Here is a 21561-nt window from a genome sequence, read left to right as displayed (position 1 = left end):
TCCCCTCCCCGCTGTCCCCTCCCGGCGCGGCGCTGGCTGCGCTCCGCGGCAGAGCGGGGCTGCGGGAGGAGCCGCGGGAGGAGCCGCCGAGCTCGGCCGCTTTGTGCCGGCAGCCGCCGCAGGACGGCCGCGAAGGTAGGAGGGCTCCGGCCCCGCTCGCTCCCCGCCCGCCCCGGGCAGCATCCCTGCCGAGCTCCGCGGAGAGGGAGCACGGGAGGGAAGAGGGAGGGGAAGGGCTGGATTCAGAAATGGGCTTTTTCAGCCACTGCTCCGCTGCTGCTCCAGGCAGCTCCGTGCTAGGAAAGCTGTGGGCTTACTGGGAAAAAAAAAAAAAAGAAAGAAAGCTAAAAAAAAAAAAAACCAGTCTCGCTGGTTTTCTTGGCCGGGAGCAGCACATGGAAAGAGCTGGGAGGGAACCCGGTTATCGGGCGGTGCGGCCCCTGCCCGGGCTTTGGAAGGGCAGGAACCCGGCCGAGATCCTCCGGAACGCAGCCCTCTGTCCGCCATCCCGAAACTCGCATCCCTTCCCGGGAAAGGCACCGGCCAGGCGGCCGCGCTGCTGCTTTGTACCGCTGCGAGCTTCCTTATTTTCTGCCTTTTGGGATGGGCATGAGGTGGTCTCCCTGCAAGCTTGGCCATTTGATCTCGTTTCATCATAGCCGAGAGATTGCATCATGTTACAGTGCTGGAGTCACAGGGCAAAGGCGAACAGAACCATCTTTCCAGATCCATCCCGTTGGCTTCCCGGGCCGACCCCCTCCTTAATTTCCTGTTGAACGGAGGTTCGAGCTGAGGAGCAGCCTGCCATTGGAGGCTGCGGGGAACAGGTCACAGCGACGTGGTTTGATTTCTTCCACTGAGAGGTTTTTTGGAAACTCAAGTTTGTCGGTGCTACGCGCGGTATGTGTCCTATGCCGAGGGGTTAGAGGAAACTTGCCAAAGATTTAGGCGGTAGGAAAATAATGGGCGGCAAAAGAGGCAGATAAACGGCCCAAAGCAGGAGTCGCTCCAAAACCTGGAAGCCCTGGAGTGGCAGGAGGTGAATGGATTCAGGCAGGCGTCCCTCGGCAACGCAGGCATTCACCTGCCCTGAAGGACAGTGCAGCAGAGTAAATGCACACTCTGAAAGGCAAGACGAGGCACATGTGAGAAACAGAGAAGTATTTAGCTCATCTCCCCTCTGGATCCTTTAAGATCAGTTTGATGCAAACGCTTGCTGTGCCTGTTCTGTTTATTGTATTACTGAAGTTTGCGGCTGAGATCCAACTACAAAATGATAAATCTCAAAGCCAGAGAGATCCAATTAAATAATGTACTTCAGTCCAGGGCTTCTTAAGGCAACAGATTCTGCTGTTCTTTGTGCAGCTCTTTGTTTTGTTCCATGGGGAGAAAAATGTCACGGCATGGCTTGGTTCAATTCTCAGCGGTATCCATAACAATTAATGATTATTCCATAACTAGTGTCTCAGCCTTGCAGGTGATCTGCTACTGTTTGCTTCAAGTGTTACGGGGCCACTCTTTTCTTTCATGAAAGTAATAGTATTATGAACCCTTTTTGTGTGCCTTTCTGAGAGTGGTTGGTGCAGGGGCAGAGGGGAACAGCTTGGCAGCCAGATGGATCTCTCCATCAGTGCTCTTCTATATGGGCACTTGGTGCCCTTCCATCATCCCTTATGCCTCCTGGTGGTTTCCATGGGAAGAGCTGCACAATTACTTTCTTGTTTTGAACAAACCATTTTTCCTTTTACTACTGATGTAAAAGAAGACCAAATTCTACATTAGAGCCACAGGGAGAGCTTTCTGTGTTTCTGGGGCTATAGAACACCACATGGGTTTAAGAAGAATTTGAAATGGATTTGAAAAAGAAGGATCTACAGTTTTCTTTGTGTGTCAGCCAGTGATTGCAGTGACAAGCCGGCAACCAGAACAATGAGCAGATACTCACTGCCTTGGGTGATATGTGGCACTGTTTGGTGTTTCCTAGGAAATTTGTCATCAAAAGTCAAAGTGTTACCTTCTGTTCCCGTGTCTTGGGTAGATTTTTAGATTAAGGGATTTAGAAGGTCTGTGGTGTTGAAATTGCAGTATTGAAGCAGTGCCAACAAGGAGGGGGTTAAATGCAAGCCTTCAATAGATCAACCACTCACACTATATTAAAATTTTACAATTTTAGTGAAGGTTGATTTTCCTTTTCCTCTCAGAGCTGAAGAGATACTGTCTGAGACATAAAACCCAAAATCAAATATTGAAGTCTTAATGGGACAGGCTGTGTTTGGTACATGTATGACTGATTGTGCTGTTCCTTTCGGTGGTGCAAAGGCAACTTGCTGTAAGCCCAGGAATTGTCTTGCCCTGCTGCTTGCTGCCCTCTCCCTTGTGACATTGCCTCAGGACAAAGAGCCAGCAGTTCAGGTTGATGATATCTGGAGTCGACCGATTTACTTTCCATCCATTTTCAAAAGTTTTGTGTCTGCTAGGTCAGTCAGTGGGAGTGTGGTATCCAGGAGTCTGCCTGGTTAACCGCTTTGTTCAAAGCTGTGCTCTTTGTTTCCTGAGGAGGGGTCGAGGAGGAGGAGGAAGGGATGTACTTTGTGTTCATTTGCAGATCTCCTGCTGAGGTGGGAGGGTGGGATGCAAGGACTTGCACCTCCAAACTCCTGTAGTTTCCACTCTATGTTGTTATGGGTTAGTCGCAGTCAAGAGTACTGTGGAAATTTTTCAAAAAAATTATGCATCCCTTCCAGCTATGCAGTTCAACTGGTTTTAGATGTGAATGACACCTAGATGCTGGTATGGTTCTGACTTCCCTGACTCATCACTTCATTGACAAATAGTGTTTCATCTGGTATAGAAACTGTCTGGGCTGGGAGGGTGACTGCGTTACACACTCAGTAGGTATTACTCCAGATTAATATACTTCTAGTGTAAAGTGTTCCTAGGCTCCCAGTTGAACTCTTAGTAGTCAAACCCAACAAGAGTAATAGAAATGTGGAAGTCAGCAAGAGGACTGCAGGTACTGTGAAGTCTGAGCTTTTAGTAAAGGACTGAAAAAGCCAGATCTTGAATGTACTAATCCATCTATAAGGGTTGTCTAGGAGGATTTAGTTTTAGGAATTAGTTTTCGTACTGTGAAGCACCCTAAGCTGACCTCAGAGCAATTTCAGTTTTCAAGACTGAAAAATGCCCCAGATGTCTTTCTGGGGAGTGTCTGCATGGAGTGATACCGAGAACAGTCTGTCAACACAGTATGGGCAGGTAGGAAGACACGTAGCTGCAATGGCACGGGGGTGACCCTGAGCTCAGAGTGCAGGGGTTACACCAGCACGAATGAAGGTCTGCCATTTGTAGTGCCTCAGTGCTCTGAAACATTATTAAATTGCTCTACAACAACTAAAACAACTCTAAACCAGTTGGCTCATACTCTACTAGATGATTGCTAAGGTCCCTCTGAACCCAAACCCTTCTGTGATACTCTGATCAGAGGTTAACCTGACTCTCAATGTCATATAAAACATGCGGCTGTGATTAATGGTGATGAATAGTATTGCAGGAACATAACTTGGGATATCTCATAGCAGGTAACAGTCTTTTCAGACATAATCCCTATTTGCCAGAGATATGGCAAGAAATTAAAACCTGAAGGGCAGAACTGCCATCAGTTTCCCCTTTGCCATCCTAGCAAAATGTCAGTCATAACTTAGTGTGAGTAGTAAGGTTTGACTGCCAAAGGTGCAGAGCACCCTTAACACAGCAATGTCCAAATGAAGTGCTGGTGGTTACCTCTCTTAGAGTATGTCTTGGAGAATACAGGAGGCTGTGGAAAGGATAAGTCAATACTTACTGTATATTTTGCCAGTGTTCATCAAGAAATCTAGGAAAGAAACTCTTAAGAGGATTTTTTTTATCAGCTGGATCTTGATAGATACTGCTTTTTACATGTATTAGTATTTTAAAAATTGATGGTGTATGTTTGGCAGTAAAAGGAGCAAACTGACAGACCTGCCTTTTCTAAATCTCTTTCCTAACCTGAAAAAGGAAAAAAAACAAAAATCAATGTATTATTCCTTTTATGGTGACATAGTGGTGGGATTTTTTGACTGTCTGGGGGATTTCAGCTGCCAACATCTCTCTGCCATTATGTAGTTTTGAGCTGAGTGATAAAGACTATCTTTCTCTAAGACAGATGTTGGTAATGGCCTTATTGTGCCAAAATCTTTGTGAGTACAAAATGCTGAATAAAAATATTTCCATCCATTAATAGTGAGTGCCAGAAAAGAGTACACAAATGGTTTCAAATTTAATCTGTAATGTAGCTGATGTCTCAAAGGTAACAACATCTTACCCCCAAGAAATACAACACTGTATGTGAGGTAATTGCTTTGAGTTATGCTGAATATATATTATTCATTAGGGGACTGTCATTATATCATGCTTGTGAATTCCCCGAAGTCTCTTATCAGTGTCCTCATCACATCTCAACATTTATGGAAAAGAGGATTTTGGTGTCCCACTTGACGGACTGGTGCTCTGGCTTGCTGGTAGCCACTTCTAGTGAGCATGCTGGCCTTGGTCATTTAAAATTAATAGACTTTGGGAAAGGAGCTTAGTCCATATACTCTCATTATCAGAGATAGCACTCCTTCACAGGGAATATGTAGTGGTATGTTATCTCAGTTTTGCAGAAGAGCAAATAGTAAAAGCTCTTTCATACGCTGCTTTCATGCTAAACTACTCTGCACTGTCTTCAAAGTATAAAGGCTAAATATTTGGCCAGTTGCTGTAGATAGATTTATTTATTTTTTTGTCTATTAAAGGATGCTTAAGTATCTCTTTGAAACTTATCTGGTCTCTCATTGGTTACACACACTTATGGCATTCCTGTTAGAAATTGGAAGAGAAGAGAAGGTAAGGACAGAATTTCCCTGTTATTAGCAGTTAGCAGATCCAGATTTTATTTTCCTGTACCATTTTTTACCAGGAGCAGCTGCAAAGAGAGAATTACACTGTGACCTTCACAGCACTTCCTAGTGCCGTCATCAATCAGATCTGGCAGGAGCTTTATCACATCTATCAGTGTGGCTCATAAGCCACATGCTGTCTAGTCTGGGGGGAAAAACAAACAAACAATGGGAGCTACTGTAGGGTTTGTTTAACATAAAACAACCAGGAGTGAGCTTTTCCCATATGTACCAACTTTGTAGGCAGATTCCTATTTTTTCTGTGTTCTGTTGGTACCTGATTAATAAAAGATGATGATTTTAAAGCGGTGGAAGAGACTTTCACTACATTTCAATGACAGTGGCAACTCATTCTCAAGCAATTGCAGCTTCAGCCTTTCTCAGGTGATGCTCTTCAGTCCTATTCTAATCCTCAATATTAATTTTACAAAGGAATTTATGCAGTTAGATTAATCCAGGTGTTTTCTACACAGGGAAATGTTATAAAATAAATAAGTGGTTTTAGACTTCTCTGATTCTTATATGAAATAACAGCTTTCTCAGATGAAGTGGTTTGCATTTTTTTTTTCTTTTTTTTTTTTGTGGGATCATGTGTGCCTTTGCAGGCTACTCTAGGTCTCTTACAGAGGTAAGTTCATCATGTAGCAGCCAAGGTCAGCTGCAACCTCTCCCTTTTCAGCATCCAAAACATTAACACCCTGTAAGTGGCTGGTTTGTTTTCTGCCTGGTGAGTTGGTTGGTCGTTGGTTTTCCCTATTGACCTTGGTCTGGTTATGGAGTTTTACTAAAATTTAATACATTTTGTGTTCTTGCATTTTTTCATTATTACACCAAGGTCACTGCCTTTTGCAAATTTCTTTGCTCTCATTTTTTTGCCATCTGCAATAGATAAAACTTGCTTGCTTTCCTTTCTTGGGCTCAGTACAGTGACAGTTTGACAGGTTGTCACTTTGTGCCTGCCTTGCCTGCTGACAGGTAGATGGGAGAGCAAGAAGCAATGGGGACAGGCAGAATTGTTACTGTATGTGTAATTCTTGCTGCCTTCATGGTGAAGTGTTTGTGTGCATATGTGGTATATACAAATGAATGTGTAGATGTAGATAGATAAAGTGTGTGTATGAGTAGGTGATATGTTAGAGCTGCCTTTATCACACAGGTTTTCTGAGAAAAATGTCTAATTGCTAATAAATAAATAAGTGTACTGTTATACTGTTGAGTAAAAGATTAAGGCCTTGAGCATCAAACTGTTGATGTTGATGGCCAACAGCAGGGTGTGATCTGTAATTTCTGTGTTTTTTAACCAGCCAGTTCTTGGCAGAAGCCATCTCGGTACCAGGTCTGAGCAAGGAAGTTTGAAACGCCATATGAAACGAGCAATAGCAGGTGCAATGAAAATGTCATAAAATGTGAAATACATTTAGCAAAAGGTTATCTACTCTGTCAGGAAATAAAGAAATCACATGAACTGGCTAGCTGGTTATGGAATATTTACTTTTGTGCTTTTCCTCAGTCTGTGCTGTGTCAGTTTGACAGGCTTGGTAGCCCCAGGTGCTGCACTGGCACTGGGCTGGGCGCTCGGCCCCTGCCCCACAGAGCAGCAAACCAGAGGGGCAGGGAGCTGCCCAAAACTCTACTGCCTGTCCATCTTCTGCTTCCAGCAGCCAGGCTGCACAAACACTTTGTAGAAAGGTTTTAAGGGTCCAAAGCCATAAGCAGTGCCATTTCAGCAGCAGCAGGAGGAGGAGGAGGAGGAGAAGGAAAGCTGCCAGCAGGAACTGGTGTGAGATGCAGAGTCCTGTGTCATTGTTTGGGGGCTCCTGCTTCATGAGGATGCAGCAAACCAGCTGGCTGCCTGCTGTGGGTCAGACCAAGCAAAAAGACATGGTTTCAGCCCTGAAAACAAGGTGGGCTGTAATGAGGAAGTATTGAAATGTCAGGAGTTGAAAACAGGAGAGAGAATGCAAAAGGCAGAGGGATGAGTTAAGGAGCAGGGCTGCTGAGTGTCACTGGGGCAGTGGAGGTTGGGAGCTGAGCTGCAGAGGGGCCACTCTGATGCTGTTCTGTTGATCAGCAGCAGCAATCTTCTCTACATCAGAGAGAAATTGCACCTTGGAGAGTGGGATTTATTCGTGTAATGCAGTCCATGCTAGGGAATAGAGTGAAATACTGTATTTGTCACTGGCTGTGAAAGATCAGGCTGAAGAAAGTGAATAGGAGAAAATGTTAGGAAGCTCAGTGATTCTCAGCTCTCTTAATACATAGCATTATCAAAAGATTACCCTTTGGAAAATTAAAAGATCTGGTTCTTGGCAAGGGGAAAAGGTGTTCAGACTGAAGAGCTTCTGAGAATATACAGAACTCATCTCCTAGCCTGAGCCCTCTGTCTGCACCATGTGTTTGTCATTAGGACCATGAAAAGCTGCAAGTCTCCTTAGAGGAGAACGATGGGTGCATGGTGGGTCCTTCAGGAAGAACCAGGAGAGCTGAGTGGAGACGAGGGGCTAGGTCAGGCCACAGCATTTTGTTTTGAGCTTAACAGGAATGAAATCCACCCTGAAGAGTCTTGGGGAAAATTCTGGGTGAGGGCCAGTATGAATAATGCTGAGTGCAGATGGGTGGGACCCCACCTGGTTACAAAAACAATCCTATTTCCAAGGTTAGCTATTTTTGCTGAAAAGGGGGATATTTAGCAAGTAAGGTTTCATTTAAAATGAAAAAACCAAAACAAAACAAATGGTTGGAGACCTTAAAAAAACAAACCCAAAACAAAAAAACTTAAAGTCTCTCACTTCAGAAATTAATGAAAACAAGTCCCCAAACATGCAGACAGCTGAAAGCACACACCAAAAACCTCAGATAAACAAAACAAGTGTCCTCTGGGGAAAGGAAGAGTTGTTCCCTCTCTGGGAAAATTTGTCTGTTCCTGTGGCTTGTGAACTTTTCATCTTCTCTGGGACTTTCTGCTGTCCTTGGTTTGCTTTTTTCAGCTTCTTGGTCTTCTTTCCCTGGAGCCTAGAAAAGTGTTTATGCGAGCACTAGACTTTAAGTAAATGAATGACGAGTGCTGTTCCTCAGGGGTTGGTTTTGGGACCAGTCTTGTTTAACTTTTTGTCAGTGACACGGGCAGTGGGATTGAATGCAGCTCAGCATGCACCAGCCTCCAGTCCTGCAGCTTGTGGCCATCAAGACACCTTTCCCCTTGCGACAGCCGTATCCTAAGCATTATTCCAGAGCTAGTCTGCAGCAAACTGTATTCAACAAGACCCAAAAATACAACAGCTGATTCTAGTCTGACTCAAGTTTCCATTAGTCTCCAGTTGACTATTGTTCCTGTCTGTCTGCAATGACTGAGCCTCACAGCCTCTCAACGCTGTAATTTCATTCACTTCCCTTTGGATCTTCCTCTTTATTGTTGTTTGCAAAACATAAGTCTGGATTTTGCATATGTGGAAAATCTTGCTGAGAGCTGTCCCCCCTTTGACCTCATTTTTTCAGATCTCTCATTTTCCTGTCCTCTTGCTTATAGTCCAACCATGTAACTTTTCAAAGTGGTCTGAGTGTAAAAAAACAGAAGGCTTGTCTGTAAGCAGTAGCTCTCTCTACAACCCAAGGGCAAGTAGATATGTGTGTAGAAGGCCCAAATGACTGACAGTCCCAAAGAAACAACTAAAATACTGATTAGATTCAAAGGAAAGCAGAAGTTGTCTTGAAGAGGTATGATGTTTGAGGATTTCTAGACTTCCTCAACCCTTTTTGAATCCTTCAAAAGTATTTTTTTCCACCACAATGACATCTTTTAAAGTGTTATGGAGCTAGTTCTGCTGTTCCTGCACTTGGGATTCCTGTCTGGTTTACGGTCAGCAAACCTTCAGGCTCCAGGATATAAGTGCAAGTTCAGATTGCCCTGAAGTTTATTGTACTTTATGGGAGCAAAGGGTGAAATCCATCTTCAAGACTTAGGGTCATTTGGGCTAGGTTTCCTGACATACCAGCTCTTACAAAAAAACCCAGCTGCTGGTGTTTTCTGCCAGCTTTAAAGAAAAACAACCAAATAAAGAGAAAGTACTCTGCCAAACAAGGATCAAACCTTAGCTTGGTTTGAGTGTGCTTTAAGTAGTCTCAGTCTTTGCACTGACACTTGTTAAGTTCTTCTTTTGCTTCAGGGAGGTAACTTGGAAGCGGCATTTGTGAGGGAGTCCAGCCCTTTCCCTGCACATTGCTGTAGGGAAGGGCTGTTTCCTACAGAGACCCAAGTGTTTCCCTCTGTGAGAAAGGATCTGAACAACCCAGAGCAAGACATAAATAATGTGAAAGTAAAGATACATGGTGCTGCTCTCCAAGGTGTGATTGCAGAGTAGCTCTTGGCCAGGAGCATGGCCCATCCTCTGCCAGGACCAAAGGTGCAGGAATATGCCCTTGCTCAAGCTATGGTTTGAGCTATGGTATAGAGAGCAGAAGCTCAGCCCTTCTAGCAAGTTGTCATCAGTGACTTATAAAGCACTTGGTACCTTAGAGCAGCTCTTTATATGTTAGTAATTCATTTAAATCTAATGATTTCATGAAATTGGACAAGCAGTAGGAACTAGAAATTACAGATATTCAGGGTGCAAAGGGAAGGAAAGAACCAACAGGCTGCCTGAATGCTTGAAAGAAATGCATAATAAAGTTGTAAGGATTTTGGTACACTGGTCACCTCTCCCATCAGCCCTGCTGGTGCCTCAGGACTCCTGAGATTTCAGTACAAACCCACAATCTTCTCTAATGAAGTGCAAGGAAGGGAGAGAAGCATGTAGGAATCCTTTAGCATCTTTTCCATTTATTTATGTTACAACCCCTCTCTTTTTAACACTTACAATGCTAGTGAGTTTAGGAATACTCCTAAATTCTGGGATAAACAAGCTTTTATCTACTTTACCTGTAAACCTTTCTGTCATAATGCCAGGTGTTACATCCCTAGGACCTTTTGCCCCAACACCTTTGAACTGTGGTGTGCAGGGGTTTCCTCAGCTGGCCCTTGTGCCAAGCAGTCTGCAGCAAACATCTCACCTGCTGTTCCACACTCCTTACACGAGTGGTGCACTCAGTGCTCTGCTGTTTGCTATTGAAATTACAGACTCTGCCCTTCTCCCAGTGAGCTGGCAGAGAAAAGCTGGCCAGGTTTTCTCACTGATGTGGGATGTGCTGACACCCTCCACACATATGTGCTCTTCTCTTTGATTGCCTTCACCAGGGCCAGCTGTAAGAGCTGACAATCCTGGATCAGCTCAGTTCATGCCAAATTAATACTTTCCCAAATCATTTCAGCTGCACGCAGTGCAATGAAGTAACAAAAAGTATGTGTATAATTCCAGAGGGCTCTTACCAGCTCTAGGAGGGGTGGAATGAGGCATGGCTCTGTGTGTACAATAGCACTTCATGGGGTTGTTTTGTTACAATCTGTAATAAAGAGCATTTTTGTATAGTTCAGTAATATAAAAGTAATATTGAGCAACTGCACCTTGTGATGAGAATTGCCAGGGTGTAACTACATAAAAGCAGACTATGGGCATGACAAGAAGGTTTTTGCTTGGATTGGAGAAATTGTTATTAGAGGCATAATTCTCCAAAATTGTAATTGTTGGACCATCTGAAGTAAGCCTACCTAGGAAAATATTTAATTAATTTTGCCACTGTTTCTTCATTAAAGTGAGAATTTCTTCCTGGTGAGATTTTTGTAAGGAGGAAACTTCACATATACCAGTGGAAGTTGTCCAAAGCAGAGGGGAAAATGCCATTTCAAACTGTTAAGTACAGAATTAATAAAAGCCACCTGGAAAAAGAAATGTTCATTTGTTGCCGATTTCACATATAAAGTGCATTTTCATATGGAATTATTATTTATACTAATAGTGTAGTATTTTATTTATTTATAGTATTTACTAGTAGTAAACCCAGCACACAATTAAAACATTTTATTCAGGTTTTGATTTGGCATTATAACCAGGTGATGCTTCTTCCTTCCTATGCTTAAGAATTATCATTCTTGTCTACAATACCTCTTCGTCTGCCTGTAGGCAAGTGAATTTTTGTCATTGAGTAATACCAGAAAAATCAGGGACATGGGACCCTAATAGTAGGACTGCTGGGAAACACTGAACACCAGCAGAGAGCCCTTTGAGTGGAGAGAATTGAGAATTTTCATTGTCTGCTGCCATTATCTTGTTTTACATTCTGCTTGTCTACCAGCTTGTTACTAGTAACAAAGATTACTAGAATCTGGGCTTTTGAAAATCCCATTATTTTCCTTTCTGTATCTGATCACACCATGGAATTATGTCACTGAATTCAAATTCTGACAGTGGTAGACTTTGTGTCCTGGGTGATTAAACATTTTGTCAGCATAAAATTGCATGGTTTCTAATTTGAGGATCAAAGGGCTGCATCCCATCTGCTCAGTGTGAGGGCTAAGAAATAGCATTATTAAGCTAGCAAAACAACTGTAAAATGTGTATTAAGACTAGCAAGTGGATTAATTCGGGTAACTTCCTATTGCCCTAGCTTCTTTATCTTCTGAGAGGGTTTTTTCTACCTTCTTCATACATGCATGCCTTTTCAGAATCTCTCAAATCAAGAACTGTGTATTCTGGATAAATAATGTGCCACTGCTCTTTTGCTATATAGCTATTATAGGATTTTTACTTGTTAGGTCAGATTGGTGTCATTTTCCAGATTAAAAAACAGTAACTTCTGAAGGGAAGATTTAGAATGATGTATTGATTGTGACTGATACAGCTGCTTTTCCAAATGTTCATCTATCAGCACCTACTCATACTTAGGAACATAGAATAACCTTAATCTAGCCACAAGTCCAACAATGACAATATATCTGCTTGAGCTGAAAATCATCAAAGTGGTTTGTCTGCACACTTCACTTGAAGATATCCTACCCATAACAACCATATTAGTTATTGTTTATGCTTATTCTTGTTCTTAAGTCTGTCCCACACTGGAAGTGTTTTGGACCACGTCTGAATGGTACCTATCCTCTATATATGACTTTTACCATCCTTTTTTAAAGCCTTGCCTTACTCTTTGATTGAGTCCTGTGTCTGTTGTTAATTTTTATGTGTGATGAGTTTCGGATAGGGTCAGAATCCTGACAAGTTGCTTTGGAAGACAGATGTTAAGTGTTCCCATTGTAAGAAATGAGACCAAGATACTCCATCATGGAGATTTTCAGTCCTTCAGTACAGAATCTTGCTGTTGGGAACCTGCTTGGGTCGGCTTTCTTATCAGAAGGCCATGGGTAGAAATTATGTAGAGGATTTAATTTCAGATTACTTTCAACCACTGTCCTTCAAAGACAGAATGCAACTTGACATGTGCAACTAAAGGCAAAGTGAAACAGAAGGCAGCCAACTTGGACATGGATTGAAGATATGAATGATTGAAAATACAGAAGCTGCTTATCTAAATCAGGTGTAGAAAAGCAGTAGTAGTGGGATCCAGAGATGTAGTAAAGGGATATTTTAACTGCATTATTCAGTGTACTCTGGGGCTGGAACTAAATTTCTGTGGCTGAACTGGTGCTGGTATTGGTAGGTTAGGAAAAGTGAAGGTACTGAGTGCAATGCAAGCCCTGCTTATCTGTGGTACTTAGGCGTGGTGTTTGTTAAAACCATTTTCAGTATGTTTGTGGTGGCCTGTCACGTTCACTGTTCTTGATAGATGGGTGTCAGCTATGAGCCAAAACTGCTTTCTTTCTGTCCTCTCTTAGGACAGTGGGATGTAATCTTTGAGTTACATCACATCTGTTGTGTTTTTCACACCAGTTTTGAGGCGTGGACAAAAAGACTGTGATGAGTCTATGACAGGAGGAAGCCAAAGTTAAAGTGAAATGAGAATGTATTTTTATGAAGTTATGTTACATTTACCAATTTTGAAGATTAGCATTTGGAAGTGTGCTTCTTAACTGAGGATAAACAGTTTGTTTTAATCTCTTCACTTCTAAATTAGGACTTAACAATTGGTACTTGGAAGGCACTAAGAAAAGCACTCAGACCATCTGTTGAGAAAATGGGAATATGAAATTAAGTATCATCATATGTTCACAAGTCCTGCCTGTCCCTGGTGCTTGTAACAGCAGCCTCGTGTGAGTGCCGAGTCTGAAACTGAGGAGGCTCTATGGGATCTCCACTGTGGCTCTCTGTGGTGCCAGTTAATAGGTTCTTCAGAAAATGCAAGTCTAGATATTTCTCTCACTTCTGTTCTCAGCAAAACTGGTTGAACACAGTTAAAAATGACATGAACATGATGGTAAATAATAATAGCAGAAGTAAATATATGTGAGTATAGCATATCACTAATCAACTTTCTAACTATATTTGAATATGTTGCTGTAATGAGAAAGCTCTTTTTCACTTTCATTTTAGTAAACATGGGATCAGATTTCCAAGTGAAAGGCATGTGAAAGATGATAGGCACTTAGAGTGGGATGCATTCTGCCTGACTTGAGCCACACATGGCAGAGCAGGTCTGCAGCTGAGCTCCTTCCCTGCAGACCTTCTGTACAATCAGGGGACACAAATTGGCTTCTCTAGGATGTAATTAATCTGATCTATTCTAGACATCTATTTTAGAAAGCCTGAATTTCTCCATTGACTGCACATTGAGCCTAGGGCAGCTGGCTGAGATACAGATGACTGCTTTGTAAGCAATAGCATTTAGTCAGAGCAATGTCACTGCTGAAGCCTAAATGGCCTGCTTCAGCTTTCAACCCTGTAAAAGGAGTAATTCTTCTGAATTAAAGGAATTTATTCAGGAGGCTTAAAACAAGATAATCATTCTTTGCATTTGCATATATTAAGTGTACTCCTACTTTGTGTTTAGTGCTTACAGAAAGGTCTGTCACAACATCTTTGCATGGCTATTTCAGGGCTTTGATGGCTTATTCTATTCAGGGAATGAATTTTTGGAAAGAGACTGGAAATGCAGGAAGGATGACAGAGACAGATTCTCAGTAAATGAGGTTTATGATATAAAATTCTTAGTGGTGTTCTTCTGGGCATTGCTGTATAATTTTAGTTTTTTGATTTATGAGTAGTTTACCATATTGGTCACATATAAAATTATTTGCATACCAAATGTGAGTTCATTCAGCTGTGAGATTTTTACTTAGGCTGCTGCTCTCTGTGCCTAACTAATTAGGATGTCGTGCATTTGCACAACTGAGGTTCTTAATCTTCAATAAACAAAAAACATAGTTTTATTGCCACTCCTTAAAATTTTAGAGCAACAAATAAATGTGCCATCAAAATAAAACCTATTCTCAAGACAGGAGAAGAAACTGATTGTGTAGTGGCTTGGAAGCCATCACATGAGAAACTACAGATAGAATTTGGGAAAATTTTTTTTTGCTTGTGTCTTTGAAAAAGGTGCACACTTTAGATTGTAATTTCTGGGAAGTTGAAGTATCTGGGTTTAACCAATAATTTACTAATCTGTTTAAAGATGAATCTTACATTTAAACAATATCAAGGATTTGAGATTTTGATAGGAAACCCAGGGAGGACCATTGGCTTGCATTTATTTCCAAAACCTGATTCTTTTATAAGTATGTTTCAGGTTTGGCCAGGAAGTATAGATATAGATAATTGAGAAATATTCCTTTCTTCAGCAGAAATCTCTATATGCAATATTGTATTGTAAGGTGATCTCCTTAAGGGCTGCTTTTTAATCAAACTCAGTTGTTTTGATTTTTTATTATATACTATATCATATTACATATTGAAAACATTTTATATATTTATCATTTTGAGGTAGTGTAATAGAGCAGTTATTTCCATAGAATGTAGAAAAGATTTAAATAGAGATGGATGGAAACTGCAGACTTGCAACAGCACTCAGATGACTCAAGTGGGAAATGAACACCTCTAAGAATGGGTTTGCCCATGAGATGCAATCAGGCAGAGTTTGTTACACATGTGTGTTAGCACTGAATCCAATGGAAAAGTTCAGAGATATAAATATGTGTGTTACTGTGCCAGGAGTCTCAGTGGAACTGCAGATCTCTGAAGATGCAGAGCCCCTTGTGAGCTCCTTCATTCACCCCTGAGGCAGACAGCGCACACAACCCATGTTCTCTATTCCTTTGTTGATATTTGTTTACTCGTATCAGCCTTTGTCTGACTTCTTGTTGCTGTTTAAATCTTAAAAATAGTTCAAAGTTTAATAAGCTTAAGCTATTTTTGTAAGGAATTTAGTTCTTCATCACTTCTGCAGGCTGAATAATTGCTGTGTGGATACATGTTGTTTGTATGGTGGGTGACCTCCTAGAAAGATTCATTAGTGTTTGGAACGTGATGATTTTTCCTGTATTGTTTTACCTAAATAGTTTTTGTTGAAAGAAAGAGATAAGTTAAATATTATTAAAAGTTGGAGAGGTAGAGTGTATTTTAGAAAGTGCTGTTCATAAACACATCACATTCACTCAGTGCAGACCACCACGTGGTTGCTGTTTAATTTAGGCAAGTGTCCATTTATGTGTTCTTTACAAGGGCTGGTGATACACTGAGCAGCTGGAGTTTATGTTAGCTTTTTATATTAACCAGAAAGGCAAGACAGAGCTAAATGAGCACATCAAGCCTTGATGTGCTCATACTGTGATTTCTTCAAAACTGTATCCAAGATCCCCAGCAAAATACCACAAGGTGCTGCAGGTGTTGGTAGGAAGAGAGTAGTTGTAAATATATTTACACAGCTCTCCTTACCTTTCTGTCGAGAGAATTGCTGATTTCTTTGACAGTTGAAGACCTTAAATGCATCACAATGTAAAGGACTGGGCAGGGATTAAGGATTTTAAGTGCAAGGAATAACCCTCTGGAGATGTTTGCCTTTCACTATTGACCTTAATTTAGAATAAATTGGTTTTACTAGCAACCATCTAGCACATAGGTGCTTATACCTCTTCACAAGAATATTAATAAATACAACATCAGATAGGATTTCTTGACTTTAAACTAATTTGTAACTAGTCTTCTCCCCTGCAAAGTCGTGAGGTCTCACCTAATCTAGCAAAATGTATTGCAAGTGTAGTTCTGGAATAAAACCACATACTGTTCAACAAGCTTACACTGACAGAGACTCTCAGTTCCAAAATAGTGGAAGCTTCTATATTTTTTGCTTCAAACAACCTCATTTGCTGATCTGGGGAGAATTGACCCCAGCTTCTTTAAAGATGACTAGCTGGTGCTTATCACTCCTTTGTTGCTATCCTGATATTCTACAGAATATGCTTGTATCTATCTGTCTGTCTGTCTGTCTGTCTATCTATCTGGATGGATGGATGGATGGATAGATAGATAGATAGATAGACAGACAGACAGACAGAAGTATACACCAATTGTTCTTCTTGGGTCAGTGGAGGATGTCTGAGAGAAGCCATGGTGTGCAAGAACACTCAAATCCGTATCTACCTGTATGTCTCATCCCTGGCACTGAGATTCCTGTGTGACACACGCTCCTGCATCTTTGCAGGGGACCTGATGCTTTGCTTAAATTTAGGGAAGTGCCCACTTCTCCTAAGTCCTGGTGAGGATTTTCAGCTTTTCCTGAGCTGTTGGATTTTCATCTGGAAACAGAAGCACTAAGTAAACTAGGTAGTGCTTCCAGTTGCTGAATTGGTTTAGCTGAGTGCAAGCTGGGGGGTAGAAAAGACACAGGTACTTAACTGTGTTATGTACGCAGTTATGGACAGCAGGTCATATGTATATGAATACAGATAAAAACAACACGTGTATTTATACATGTATTATATATACAATATATAGAAATACAATACATGGAACCCACAGAAGGGGAATTCTAAAAGCTTTCAGGAGAGATTTCTTCCTATTGCTTCAGATCATTTGTATTTCTCTCATGAACTAGAAACACCAAAACCTTCTGCCTTTCCATACTCCATTCTTCTCATTCATACTCATTCAAAGTATGGGTTCTTTCTTGTTGTTTGAATATTGGGGTTTATTGCTTTGGGGGTTTTTTTGTGGCGATGGTGGGGTTATGGTTTTGTTTCGGTTTTTGTTCAGTGCTTTAATTTTCCGTGCTGCTTGTGGATTTCAAAACCTTGCCAGAAGGTATTTTCAAAATTGGTCATTCCTCTTGGTTGTCACACGTTAGCACAAATCAAAATACTTGTCAACTATTTTTTCCAATAAACAGCTTTATTAAATACATCTTACAGTATAAGGGTATGTATGTAGTCTGCTTCTGTAAGGGTTGAATAATATGCTTGAATCTTATTTCTAGGAAAAGAGACTGTAGTAAGAGCTGTAATGTATTCAATTTCACCTGGAGAACAATGTCCTGAGGGTTAAAATACATAAAAAAATTAAATAATTCTCTTTGGAATGTAAGATGTAGATAATTGTGTGCATTCCTCTGTTATAACTTTTGTTTATGCAGTTGGCATTCTCTTCTATTTAATTAAGAGGTAGGAGCACAAATCAAAAATATAAAAAGGAAAGGGTGGCTATGATAGCCCATTGGTTCATTATGTAAGAAAATATAGTCTCTACTGATGTTGTATTTATTGACCTTAAACGAAATATCAGAAGGCAAAATAAATGATGTCCCTAATGTAAGACATGAAAGACTACAGGATTGTTTAATTCTCACAGGATTATTCAGAATGAACTTTCCCACTCTTTGCATGGTTGCCTTGTAGTCCTTAAAAGCACAGTGCTGCATTGTTATCAGAGAAGATCATGCTTTCCACAGAGGTGCAGGATAACACCCCTGCTAGGAATGCACTGCCCCAGGGAGGAGAAAGCTAAAGGTGAGCCTACTTAGAGCTTTTGCTTTCATTTGAAAATAATTATAACATTTAGGCTGTTGGTGACATTGCCTCTGGTAATTCCAGCAGGTTAGAGCATCTGAGTCTGTTCCACATGTAATACACGGAAGTATTTTGCATATGTTTTTAATAATTACAGTTTTTTCCTTCAGGAAATATTTTATATTTAGGTGATATTTTATTACAAATTTCTCTGTCCAAATCAGGCACGCTGCAAGAAGCTGAGCATACTGCATAATAAAAACAGCCTTGTTTTTGCTCCCACATAGCTACTGAGTCCTTCAGATAAACAAGGAAAACCCCACAGGAATAGGGGCTGTTCTCTGAGGAGCTGGGAGTGAGCTGCAGCCTTCCTGCCATACCCTGAGTGCCTGACCCAGGAGACAGAGATGTTTTCTCCCACCACTTGTCCCCTGGTAGCTGTCATGTTTCCACCCACAGCAGCACGAGGATAGTCACGTATGTACATGTACAGCTGTCTGGAGATACATAGATATAGATATATGTACAGTTTCATACACACACATTTATGTCACATCTACACCAGAGACTGCTGTTTCACAGTGACTTTAAATCTAAACGTGGGCTGCTACTACAAAATGTGATCCAGCTCATTCTTCTTTCCTTGCTCTTGCGCTTGCAGAGTCTCTTGCAGAGATACCAACACCAGCAGAAACCCTCACTGGCACCTGGTGAGCAGGCTCCATGCCCTCCTCTGGCTGACCCATGGCTCAGAAATGCTAATTTTGGCCCAAAGGAAGTCATGGAAATGAGGGGTCAGGGATAACATCAGTCCCTCTCAGCAGCAGCCCAGGTTAACTTTAACTTTTTGTAAAACCACAGCTTTCAGGAAAGGCAGGGATGAAAAAAAAAAGCCAAAAATAGCCATCTGATTTGAAATACCTACTTGCACACTTTTGTGTGCTTCTTTCATTTGTACAGACTGCACTGAAAGTCATCTCAGTATCTCAGAAAGTGGCTCTCCAGTTATTCTCAGTGTTGGTGACTCATTTCAAGGAGAACATCCAGCCTGGCCTAAGGGATCACAAGTTCTCTAATCAGGAAATAGTTAAGATGAAAGCACCCTGCAAGTATCTTGGAGAAGGGAAGGGGGGAAGTAGAGAGAGCATCAACAGGAGTTTTTTATTTATATTCAATTGTGCATCTTGTCCCACAGAATATATGATTTATCTCATGCCAGTTTATAAAAAGAAGTAGAGAAATACCATGGGAATTTAAACTCTTAACAATGTCAGAATCACTTTTTGTCCTGAGTTTTCTAGATTTTTTTTATTATTTGGATGGCATGTTACAGCTACTCTAAATTAAACTGCCACTCTGACATGCATTAAAGAGATTCCTTAAGAACTTGATTTTTTTTCCACTTAAATAGCTCAACAACTCAACATGATTAGATCTAAATCTGTAATGAGGATCACTTGTTTCCTGTGAAAATGTATGGTGATAAGCTAAGAAGAAAGAAAAGGAGGATCTTAGGACAAGCTCTGCACAGACTGCTTTACTGCTAAGCCTGTCAAACCCTTGGTTAAGAGCTGATGTACTACCCTTCTTGGCCAGCTGAAGTTAATTCTACCCATGCATGGCTGAACTGCTTAAGATTCAGCAGCTGAATTGCTTGGCATTTAAATACTAACAAGAAACAGGGATCTTCTGCATTAACGTGACTTTTCCAGCCACAATGGCTCAGCAGATGAAATAAGACTGATTCAGCTTCCATGCCTGGGGAGGAGGGAGAGGGATATCCTTGGCGACTGTGCCAAGGTATGTCCAAGCCCTAAGAGATCCTTGTCATTCTGTTGAGGTGAGCTGATTGTGAAGGGCCTGTGTAGTGTCACTTCTTTATTTTTTCCTCCTGCCTGAACTTACGTAACAATTCAGGACTGACAGGAGCCAATAACCCATTATTGCTGCTCCATAATTAGGCTTTGTCATGTGTCCACTTCTTTACAACTTCCTGATTTGTCATATTAGCAGAGCTGTGTTTCCTCATCACAGCTTCTTTTGTCATGAAAGGATAAGGTCAGCTGGACCATATATATATATATAGATATTGTCACTGCTAATACTTCAGGCAAACCCAGAGCTATTTCTTTGATTAAAGTGATGTGCAGTAATATCAGGAGGTGTTGGATTATGTCATGTTTTTTCCCCGTGTGCTGACACTGTTATTCAAACTGTGCTTGAGCAGAGGCGTAGCAAGGCCAGGCTGAAGGTTGTTCCTGGGCTCCTAAGCTTATTATTTGTATGACCCACTTGCAAACCCTTCCCTTGCAAATCCTTCCTGTTCCATCATTCTGCTTTTCATAAAACTGACTTTCAGAACGTGGGGGAGGAGCTGGCAGCCCTTCTGCAGGATCTTGGCATGTGGGAAGGGGTCTCATCCTGGAGCAAAGCAGTTTCTTCAGACAGCCACCAGCTGGGATGTTTGCAGCTATTTTGTCAACTCGTCTCATGCCCAGATGACAAAAAGGTTTATTATTCTAGGCACTTAGGGTGAATGTTCCCCACTTGTTTTTCATCTCTGGTATGATAAATTTGGTGATGAAACCCTGGAGAGCTTTTTAATGGTGTTTTTTTGCTTATGCAGAAGCTGAAGGCCAGTAACATTATAAAATGTCATCCCTGCCCTCCCTTACCCGTGTTTAAGTAATAGAAATAATTTAAGGTAAATGTGTTAGCTTCCATGTAGTTGCATTACCTACAGAAAAAAATCAAATAACTATGTACACTCTAAGGTGTGAGATGTGGTGGCCACATCCTGGCCAAGGCTGAAGGACTGATGGCAAGCCTTTGCCAGGGTAACAGCAAACACTTTACTGGGAGCATTGTCTAGAAGAGATGTAACGTAATCCTCAGTGCCCAAAAACCCTTGAGCAGGTCTCCTCTAGAGCAGTGTCTCGTGTGGGGCACAGTGCTTGAGGGATAATTTGGGTCATAAAAGAGATTTCAGTACAATAGCAAAAGGAATATTCAAAAGTTCTGAGGATACAGCCTGTGAGAGTTTGGGGAAGGGGTTTCAGTTGTTTAGCAGAGAGAAGAATGAGGAGAGGCATCATAATAGTTTTCAGGTATGTTAAGGCTGCAATAAAGAGAAAAGCAGCATGTTCCCAATATATTTTGTGGGTAGAACCAGAAAAAATGGGCTTAAGACTTAAGAAAGAGGATTGATAATGCATGTTAGAAGCACTCTTTCTTAGGTGAACAGTTTGGAGGTTGGGTTTGATTGCCAGGTGAAAGGTTGGACTGATTTCCATGAGGAATGAGATAGCTGGTCTCACATAGGACGAGAATGATAAATATCATCACTTCCTCAATGTTACTTTCAGCCATATTCATTGATTAAACACAAACTATTTATGTTGTGTGCATTTTCATATTTTTTAACCCTTTCCCACAGAAAAGATTGATCTTTCCTCATGCTAATGCTTAATGATGTCTAAACAAAGTAAACATAAACAATAGTAAAGGAAATTTATTCATGAGGGTAGCTTGGATTTCCTGGCTGCTCTCTTCAGTGACCTGAAAGCTTCTGTTTCCCCATCTCAAATACAGTATGATGGTCATACAGTGAGTAATGAAAAATAGTTTTGATCTCTTGGAAGCTTTAAATGCTAAAATAACACAGCATCATTTAACATATTCATAGTTTTTCTCAAATCACAGTTTCATATTCACCCAAAGCTGCCCTTCCATAGAACTTTATATTTGGATCTCTTCTCTTCCTCCCTCTCTTCCTCCCTCTCTTCCTCC

General features: G+C 41.3%; 1 protein-coding gene across 2 annotated transcripts in view; it reads left to right on the top strand.

Moving 5' to 3' along the window:
* Positions 1-21561, top strand: part of AFAP1 (actin filament associated protein 1) — a 115051-nt gene continuing 93490 nt past the window's right edge. Inside the window, exon 1 of one of the 2 annotated variants that reach the window (XM_015625584.3) lies at positions 1-135. The gene's annotated coding sequence lies outside the window, so the exon portion shown is untranslated. The remainder of the gene's footprint in view (positions 136-21561) is intronic. The other variant, XM_015625585.3, reaches the window with a different exon arrangement.

The sequence above is a fragment of the Parus major genome, chromosome 4, assembly GCF_001522545.3.
Source record: "Parus major isolate Abel chromosome 4, Parus_major1.1, whole genome shotgun sequence".
NCBI lineage: Eukaryota > Metazoa > Chordata > Aves > Passeriformes > Paridae > Parus > Parus major.
The sequence above is the reverse complement of the archived record's forward strand: the minus strand, read 5'-3'. Positions and strand labels throughout refer to the sequence as shown.